The sequence below is a fragment of the Physeter macrocephalus genome, chromosome 13 (assembly GCF_002837175.3).
Source record: "Physeter macrocephalus isolate SW-GA chromosome 13, ASM283717v5, whole genome shotgun sequence".
NCBI lineage: Eukaryota > Metazoa > Chordata > Mammalia > Artiodactyla > Physeteridae > Physeter > Physeter macrocephalus.
In genome coordinates, this window is record NC_041226.1 from 52,884,709 (window position 1) to 52,895,324 (window position 10,616).

Consider the following 10,616-nt stretch of genomic DNA (forward strand, 5'->3'; position numbering starts at 1 on the left):
TCTCCCTCCCTCCCACCGTCCCTATCCCACCCCTCTCGTGGTCACAAAGCACAGAGGTGATCTCCCTGTGCTATGCGGCAGCTTCCCACTAGCTATCTAATTTACATTTGGTAGTGCATATATGTCCCTGCCACTCTCTCACTTCGTCACAGCTTACCCTTCCCCCTCCCCATGTCCTCAAGTCCATGCTCTAGTAGGTCTGTGTTTTATTCCTGTCCTACCACTAATCTCTTCATGACATTTTTTTTTCTTAGATTCCATATATATGTGTTAGCATACGGTATTTGTTTTTCTCCTTCTGACTTACTTCACTCTGTATGACAGACTCCAGTTCTATCCACCTCATTACAAATAACTCAGTTTCATTTCTTTTTATGGCTGAGTAATATTCCATTGTATATATGTGCCACATCTTCTTTATCCATTCATCTGTTGATGGACAGTTAGGTTGCTTCCATGTCCTTGCTATTGTAAATAGAGCTGCAATGAACAGTTTGGTACATGACTCTTTTTGAATTATGGTTTTCTCAGGGTATATGCCCAGTAGGGGGATTGCGGGGTCGTATGGTAGATCTATTTGTAGTTTTTTAAGGAACCTCCACACTGTTCTCCATAGTGGCTGTATCAATTTACATTCCCACCAGCAGTGCAAGAGGGTTCCCTTTTCTCCAATAGTCCAGCTATGTAGCCAAAGGGCCTGTACCACAGGGGAATTGGAAACATAAGGAAAGAAAAGGATGTGAGAGGCATTTCGAAGCTAAAATTGTCAGGATGAGATTTTGCACTTAATAAGATTTGGGAAATGAGGTAGGGAGGAGAGTTGAAAATAGTATGAAAGCTCTGAGTCTCCAAGACTGAGATGATGATAAAATGAATTCAAACTAAGAACAAGAATACCCGGATTACAGGGCTGTCATGAGAAGAAGTCTAAATAACAATCAATAGGGTGAGGAGGTGATTAATTCATTATGAGGAATCTTGAGTTTATTGTTACCCCAGTGGAGATGGTCAGAAGTACCATTCTCAATTATCTCCATGTGTATAAACGTGAAAATCTACTATTAGGAATGAAAGGACAGAGACTAGCATAGAATCAGCTGTGAACATTACCAGAGACATGATCCAAATGTTCAAGTCCATTTGGTGGTGGGTTGAATGAATAAGGAAGGCAAAAAGGCATCACACAAGGAGAAATAAAGGAAGAGTATTTATTGAGTGTGTACGCAACATACCAAGTGCTTTCACACACACATTTCATTTAACATAATCATTATGCTAAGTGGCAGTATCCTTACTTTAGAGGTGAGAAATGTGGCAATCAGAGATTTTAAGTGAATTAACCAAGACTTCTCAATTAATAAGCATCAAAGCTGGTTTTCTGATTCCAAGGCTATTGTCTTTAACTAAACTGTCTGTACCTTCATCTCAACTCAACATGGGCCATGTAACCCCTCCGAACCTTAGTTCCTACATCTATAAGGTGCGAATGATAACTTTTCATTTACGTGATTGTTGTAAGATTAAAATAATGTGAAAGAGTTGTGTAAATTGTTGTATAGTGGGGCAAATTAGTTATTATTAGTGTGTGATGGGCAGCACACTGCTTCAAATATGCATTTGTACCATTCTTCTTGGAAGAGGTAGCTATGAGATGACTGAAGTATGGGTGACATTCTCTAATAATCTGACTTAAAATTTCCAAAATTATTTTTTATCAGACAAATACCTCTCAAATATTTCTTCTGCTTGATCTATTCATGTAAAATGGACCAACAGAATTGTTGTCTATTCTGCTGAGACAAAAAGTTTTAAGAATCATTTCAAATTTACTATGAAATTCCTTGATCTCAAAACTTTAAAATCTTTGAATATATTATTCTAACATGGCTCTTTCATAAAGACCACACTCCCCTACTGAACTGATAGCAATGCTTATTTTAAAGCCTTTTGAATCCTTAAGAACATGCCCAGACTTTCAAAATTATGGTTGCCATTTTGTTCCATAATATTGTTTGTCTTCTGTGAAATCCTGCCACATTCAATAGCCATATGTATGTTAATGAAAGAATAATCATGACAACTAATAGAAGACAAGAGCCATGTCAGTGTAGGACCATCAGAGCAAATCAAAAGAAAACTGCATAAAGACAATATAAATCAAGATCTGAAGCTTTGCGGTTTTTAACTAGTTTTATGTTAATGAAACAATTATTAGAACACACAAAACCCTTCCTTTTTAATTTGATAAATTGAGTGGTGATGTGAGTTAATTGAACCATTGGTGAGATAATAAGATGCAATTGGTATGATTTATCAGAGGATGACATGGTTACAGGCATTGCTTCCACAGAAAATAATGGCTGTTAGTACCACTTCCTGAGGTGAGCAGGTAAGTCATAAACCTAGTTATTGCTACAGAGGTCAGAAAGATGAGGGGTCCATTCTGACTTTCATCTAAGTGACTATTTTAAGGCTGTCTTTATAGAGGCACACATACCAATTTTGTACTTATTTTGCATTTCTCGTAAACAATATCAATACTGTTTGTTTAGGCTATTTCATAATCTTAATCTATTTAGCTAAGTATAGAAGTGAAAAACCCCCAAGTCTCCAAGAGCTTTGAGTTCTAATGTTGGTAATTATGGGGTCATCTTGGGTCTTCCTTTCTAAGTCACATTATCTTGAGGAGGTATTTTCACAAGCTGTTATTCTAGCAGAATAATCCTCTAGGGTTCTGTAGCTTAAGAAGCAAGGCCTGTGCTTTCTCATACGTGATTCAGAGAGAATATTACAGGCTACCCACCTTCTAGTGGGGGAGAAAGAAAGAAATGATCACGAAGCCGGTTGGATCGTACAAAAAATGGCATTCACATTGCTATATTTTTTATATCTTAAATGACTTCAAAATAAAAAAAAATAAAATCAATGTCATTAGATACCTGACATATATTTATATGGACATGGGATGTATTTCTGCCACACAGAGATACTGGTAAAAACACTCAGTATGTAAGTTCATACTATGATAAATAAGTCCAGGGTCAGGGGATAAGCTTGTGCGTATGCTAAGGAGGATATATCTTAAAATACCACTTAAATCTCCATTCTCCAGTAATCTTATATTCATTTGTTGGATTTCTTGTTTTTAAAATTCCATTTATATACATCTAGGAAATTTTTTGTGCACAAACACACACACACATTCGTTTAATTCTTATAACCACTTCTGATGTTGGCATGATGGATCCAAGTTTTACAGATGAAATAAGATGTAAGGTGATCAAAAAATGAATATAAATAATGAGAAACTGTTGAAAGGGAGAGACAGGACAATCAAGGACAACAAGAATGAACCAGGACTGCCCTGGGACCAGAAAATAGTCATTCTAGGTAAGAGGCTCATCAAAATTAAGAAATTTTACCAAGGTAATACAGCTGGAGAGTGGCAGAGCCAGAATTTGGTTCCATGCCTTTAGGACTTAACCTCTTTTACTACTCTTTCCCAGTAGATTTGGCGATTTTCTTGTTTACTAATGATGACATGATTAGAGGGAAACAAGTCAAGAGAGCCTCCCTGCAATATATCAGTGCTAAAGTAGATGCCATGTCTTGTTTACCTCTGTATATCTAACTTGAAACACATCAGGTCTTCAATAAACATTTGTGGATCTGAGCCAAATCGTATTGCTTGACACTTCATCACTTTGGATGCATCCCCATTCCTTCAGAGGGTAAGGATTTTTCTGTCTTTGAGAGTCAGTGAATGATCAGAACAATTCACGCATACATAGGGAGATACATACTCAGACCAGCCATTCCTTCATTGTCTGTTAATCTTGTTTACAATATCCTGGACAGAAATTTTCTCCAAAATGATGATGACTGTCAGATAATTTCTAGGCTTAGAAGGATACAGAACACTGTCTAGGAAGGTAGCAAAAGATTAACTTTGGTCTTTCACTATTTCTTCAAATGGCCAGTCCTTATGCCAGTTTTTACCTTGTTCATTTTAACACCTTCACTGGCTGCACAGACAATGCAATTTGGAACATTTTCCTTTTATAAGACCTTCTGGTCTAGGTAAAAATTTTAATTTAGTTAACCGTATTTAACAATGAAACACATCATCTGTAAATTAGAAGCTACGACGAGGCCACTCTTAGTACTACATTAGGCCACTGACTGATGCGATGCGGAAAATATTAAGGAAAAAGAATCAGACATTGTAATCATGACACATGGAATAAAACACAAGGCTATATCAATAACTTCATTTTCTGGACCTCAGATTTCCCACCTGTAATAAAGTCAATTAGCTGAGATCATATAACATTTTAAAATAGTTCTAATACTCCATTGTTTTGTAAACCAGATGCAGTTGGTAGTGCAATATAGTCCTTACCGTTAACACACGAGGACACTTACCTTGCCTCCGTCCCTTAGCACAAGTCACCTGGACACTGAAAGTTGTTCCCTCTCTAAAAGAAAGAAGAGTTTCAAACATTAATTTTCCATATTGCTATCATACTAAGAGCTATAAATAAAAATTAAATTTAAGAGTTACAACATGGAAAAATCTCCACTTTCCTACATATTTAAATATTAGGAAAAATTTCTGGAAGTAATTTCTGGAGGTGTTTTGCTACGTTATCAGGTTGTCAGGATGACACATTCCCATTTAATATTTAATTCTATTATCTCTCAATTATTCCCTCACCCCCTTCCTCATTCTGCAATGATTTACTTTGAACTCTAACTTGCCACACTACCTAGCGGTGGTGGGATGTTAGGTATATTTCTTACCTTTTCTGAACTTGTTTATGCATCTACAAAATGGGGTTGGTGACATCTCCACCTGATCTCAGAAGAAAGGGCTAAGCTTTCATTTTAACTTTGCATGTAAATAAAGCTTTTTGACCATCATTTAAAAATTAGAGAGTCACTACACTATCGCCCATGATATATGAATCAGATCTTAGCTACTTATTCCCAGGCCAGTTCTTCCTAAGAGCTCTTGGACACTTCCAGGAACTTGAGATGTATAGTTCTGAAATGTTGAAGGATTTTTTTACCCACGTTTTAAAGACGGCATATTTACAGATTACAACAATTATCTGTTGTTAATCATGTTATCTTCTGTTCACAACAGGACAGGGACCGCAGAAACATAGGTTAAGATTCCAATTTCTTTCTTTCATGTTTAGCTTGGGCCATATTTGTTGGCCTAGAAAATGACTTATTTATAGATAACTTCTTATATTTGGATTCAATAAGTATGAGTAATTTTTGACATCCCATCTAACATCATTTCCAACACTGTTAGCAGTCAACACTTAAGAGAAGTACATCTTTCTGGATCATGACAATGCAAAGTTAGCTACGTTGCTGTGGGTGAATCACATCCTTACTATGTAGCGGAAGGAGTACGGAGCAAGAATGAATTCTTCATATTATGATGAAGACATTAGATTGCAAACTTCCAAAGGGGAAAAACGATTATCTCTTACTCATTTTCTGCCTCCTACAAATACATAAGTCACGGTCTTATAGATATTCATCGCCCAGGCACTTATGGAATTTGATATTTCAAATAAGCAAATTCAGAGGTCATAAAACTCAATTTAGTTTTGTGACAAATTATAATGCTTTGACTTTAGAGTGAGTGCTGAACATGGATAAACTTTTCTAAATCTTAAAAGCTTTGAAGTCAGAAAAGTTTCAAGACACTGAAGATGATTTAGTAAGCTCTCAACATAAGCAACTGGAAGGCAAATGTGTTTAACACCAAGTTTATAATCTGCAAATCTTATTGGCAAGTCAAAGATGTTTAAGCAAACATGAAAATATACAGACACCCATAGTTTTAAGGTTTCTTTGTCAGTATTCTATCAATATTCATGAGTAAAGGCGGGCCTGGCATATGACAGGAGATAAATAAATGGTGACTCCCATTATTATTATTATTAGGCATCTTTCCAAAGGTTTATTTTAAGAAAACAACCATAATTGCCATTGATAGAAAAAAATGGTGAAAAATGTTCTATTTGAGCACCTCAATACTTCCCTACTGCATGAAAATTCGATCTGCAAGTTCTTTGTATCAAATACTTTCTGTTGAAATCAGACTAATAATGTGATACTAGGTATCAGTGAAGTAAACTGATGTGATTTGAGCAGTATGTCATCAAATGAACAGTGCCAGGAACAGCCTCCAAGTATCTACATTAAATTGACGAAAGCATTTATTTTTTCCTGTCATCATGAGCCCACATTCAGGAAGTTGATAGGGTTGTTTCCACCTAGAGGTTTGTATTCATGAGCCAGGCTGGGCTTGCTGGGAATGTGAGAGGTACAGCTAGTTGTGTTATGTTGTGTTGACGGTATTTTGTGTGATTTGTTCTGTATCTCCAGTGGCCTGTGGAGAGATTATGTTTCCAGTCTTCTCGTACCCATAAGATGACATGAAATATACTGATGACTCTATTGCACTGTCAGTGCACGGCTACAGACCCACGATCTGACTTCAGAAGGTGGAAGTTATGCATCAGCTTGCTCTAGAGAAACCTGATACATGCCTAAAGATCTCTAAGGGTGATATAGGGCTTAAAACTCCAAAAGAATGTTTCTATGTTGCAATGTGATCTATAATGATAGATGTGCCAGACTAAACCTAGCAAATGAGATCTAGGTGGTAATCTAAACTTCACAAAAAGCTGGAGACAAAGTGACAACTAATGGTCATACTTGTTAATTTGAAATGCAAGCCATATTCCTGGCATCAGTTGACATTTCTGCTTTTAATTGAAAGAAGTATTGATTTGATATAAAATGCAATTAAGATGCATAATAGACAAATGGACAGAATAGAACAGAATAGAAAGCATAGAAATAGATTCAAATACACATGGGAATTTAGGTTACAATAAAGATGTCAACTCAGATCAATGGAATAAAAATGGATTGTTATTTTTTAAATGGACTATTTTTATAAATGCCTTTGGAGCAAATGGATAACTATTTGTGAAAAGGACAAAGTTGGGTCCTTTGTATTATACATCAAGATAAATAAATAAAAGATGTAAATGTAAAAAGGGAAACCATAGAAGTCCTAGAAGAAAGCATGGGTTCATTTTTTTTTTATAACCTTGGACTGGAAAAAAGTTTTTCTAACTACAACCCCAAATTCAGAAGCCATAAAAGAAAGGATTGAAAACTTTTGCTACCTAAAGATAAAAAAATATCTTGTCAAGACAAAAACAAAACAAAAACAAAAACTCTCCATAAGCAGTCAAAAGACAAATGTCAAATTCGGGAAAAGTATCTACAACTTATACCAGATAAAAGGGTTAATCTTCATAATATATAAAGAGCTATTAGAAATTGAGATGAAATTGTCCAATAACCTTACAGAAAAAATGAGCAAGCCTCATGCAGACAGTTCATAGAAAAAAGAACCACAACTGCTATTAAAAATACGAAAAGAAGATAAACCTTATTCATAATGAGAGATATGTAAAATGAAACTAGATATCTTTTCTCACTTTTTAGATTGGCAAAAAACCAAAAAGTTGTTAACATGTTCTGTTGACAAGGCCATGGAGAAGCAGGTACTGTTATACATTTCCGGAAAAACATCAAATGGTACAAACTTTATGGAGGAAAATTCGGCAGTAGTTATCAAATTTACAGATGCATTTACTCTTGAACCCAGAAATCCTGTTTCTGGGAATCTAGCCTAAGATATACTGCCGGCTCAAATAACACAATTATATTACACTCTGATGTCACTTATAATAACAAAATATTGGAAACAAGGCAATATCAACTATGATGTAGTCACAAATTGGAATATCATGCAGCTGTAAAGAAGCGGTTTGGATATTTCTGTATATAGAATGGCAGAGATACAGAATACATTTTTGGATGAAAAAGCAAGGTCCAGAACAGGTAGCATGCTATTTTTGGTATATGAAAACAAGGAAGGGTAAGACTATATTATATTAACATATGCATAAAAATATTCCGGAACATAAAAAATCCTAGGAAGAAGAGAGAGACTAGGAAGAATAGTGGTAGGAGCATGAGGTGTAACACTTGTTAATTAAAAAATTAAAAGAAAACCTGAAAACCATAAGATTTAAGAATTTTAGAGATGCACAGAGGCATGGCTTTATTTAAGGTGAAAATTTCTTGAAGATAATCTAATAAAATGTGCTAATGCTTTGAGTACTGTGTGGTGCAAAAAAAAAGTAATAGATCATTTAGTAGCCTGTTGAATTAGAATTGAGAATTTTACACAACTTTAAGGTAATCTTATTTTATATGACTCTATCTTAGGCACGTTTCAAAAATACTCCATAAGGAATACTTAACTACCGACCCTTCACTCTTAACCATAGGAGGATGAAGATTTGGCCTCCTTCTGAAGCTCAACAAGAGTTTGAGAACCTCTGATGACTGAGTCATCCTTAGGATTAAAGATACCCCTCAGTGTATCTATTCAAGACGTATTGAGATCTTACTAAAAGGCAGCCAATGCTATAAGCGCCAAGAAAGTATAAATAAACACTGGACCTTAAAGGATTCCATAGTATACTAGGTTTCCAGATATATTAATAGCTAACTAAGTATAATGGGACACATACTTGGAGACATAAATGAGAGGTGACAAGGTAACTTGCAGCATATCCAGAAAACAAATACCTGTTTTAAAATCAACATTTTCTTTTATTTTATAATTGAATTTATTTATTTATTTTTATTATTGGGGTATAGTTGTTTTACAATGTTGTGTTAGTTTCTACTATACAGCAAAGTGAAGTAGAGTTCCCTGTGTTATACAGCAGTTTCTTATTAGTTGTCTATTTTATACATATTAGTGTATATATGTCAATCCCAATCTCCCAATTCATCCCACCCACTTCCTGATTTCCCCATTGGCGTCCATACGTTTGTTCTCTACATCTGTGTCTCTATTTCTGCCTTGCAAACTGGTTCATCGGTACCATTTTTCTAGATTCTGCATGTATGCATTAATATACGATATTTGTTTTTCTCTTTCTGACTTACTTCACTCTGTATGACAGTCTCTAGGTCCATCCACCTCACTACAAATGACTCCATTTCATTTATTTTTATGGCTGGGTAATATTCCACTGTATATATGTGTCACATCTTCTTTATCCATTCATCTGTCGATGGACATTTAGGTTGCTTCCATGTCCTGGCTATTGTAAATAGTGCTGCAATGAACATTGGGGTGCATGTCGCTTTTTGAATTATGGTTTTCTCAGGGTATATGCCCAGTAGTGGGATTGCTGGGTCATATGGTAATTCTATTTTTAGTGTTTTAAGGAACCTCCCTACTGTTCTCCATAGTGGCTGTATCAATTTACATTCCCACCAACAGTACAAGAGGCTTCCCTTTTCTCCACACCCTCTCCAGCATTTATTGTTTGTAGATGTTTTGATGATGGCCATTCTGACTGGTGTGAGGTGATACCTCATTGTAGTTTTGATTTGCATTTCTCTAATGATTAGTGGTGTTAAGCATCCTTTCATGTGTTTGTTGGAAATCTGTATATCTTCTCTGGAGAAACGTCTATTTAGGTCTTCAACCCATTTTTGGATTGGGTTTTTTATTTTTGAATTTTGAATTTTAGAATTTTATTGTTTTTTTATACAGGAGGTACTTATTAGTGATCCTTTCTTTTTTTTTTTTTTTTTTTGCGGCACGCAGGCCTCTCACTGTTGTGGCCTCTCCCCGCTGCGGAGCACAGGCTCCGGATGTGCAGGCCCAGCGGCCATGGCCCACGGGCCCAGCCGCTCCACAGCATGTGGGATCCTCCCGGACCAGGGCACGAACCCGTGTCTCCTGCATCGGCAGGCGGACTTCCAACCACTGCACCACCAGGGAAGCCCTAGTGATCCATTTTATACATATTAATGTATATATGTCAATCCCAATCTCCCAATTCATCCCATCCCCACTTTCCCCCCTTGGTGTCCATAAGTTTGTTCTCTACATCTGTGTCTCTATTTCTGACTTGCAAACTGGTTCACCTGTACCATTTTTCTAGGTTCCACATATGTGCGTTAATATATGATATTAGTTTTTCTCTTTCTGACTTGCTTCACTCTGTATGACAGTCTCTAGATCCATCCACATCTCTACAAATGACCCAATTTCGTTCCTTTTTCTGGCTGAGTAATATTCCATTGTAGTTCTCATTGTATGTAGTTCTCTCATTGTAGTTCTGATTTGCATTTCTCTAATAATTAGTGATGTTGAGAAGCTTTTCATGTGCCTCTTGGCCATCTGTATGTCTTCTTTGGAGAAATGTCTATTTAAGTCTTCTGCCCATTTTTGGATTGGGTTGCTTGTTTTTTTGATATTGAGCTGTATGAGCTGTTTGTATATTTTGGAGGTTAATCCTTTGTCCATTGATTTGTTTGCAAATATTTTCTCCCATTCCAATGGTTGTGTTTTTGTCTTGTTTATAGTTTCCTTTTCTGTGCAAAAGCTTTTAAGTTTCCTTAGGTCCCATTTTTTAATTTTTGTTTTTATTTCCGTTACTCTAGGAGGTGGGTCAAAAAAGATCTTGCTGTGACATATG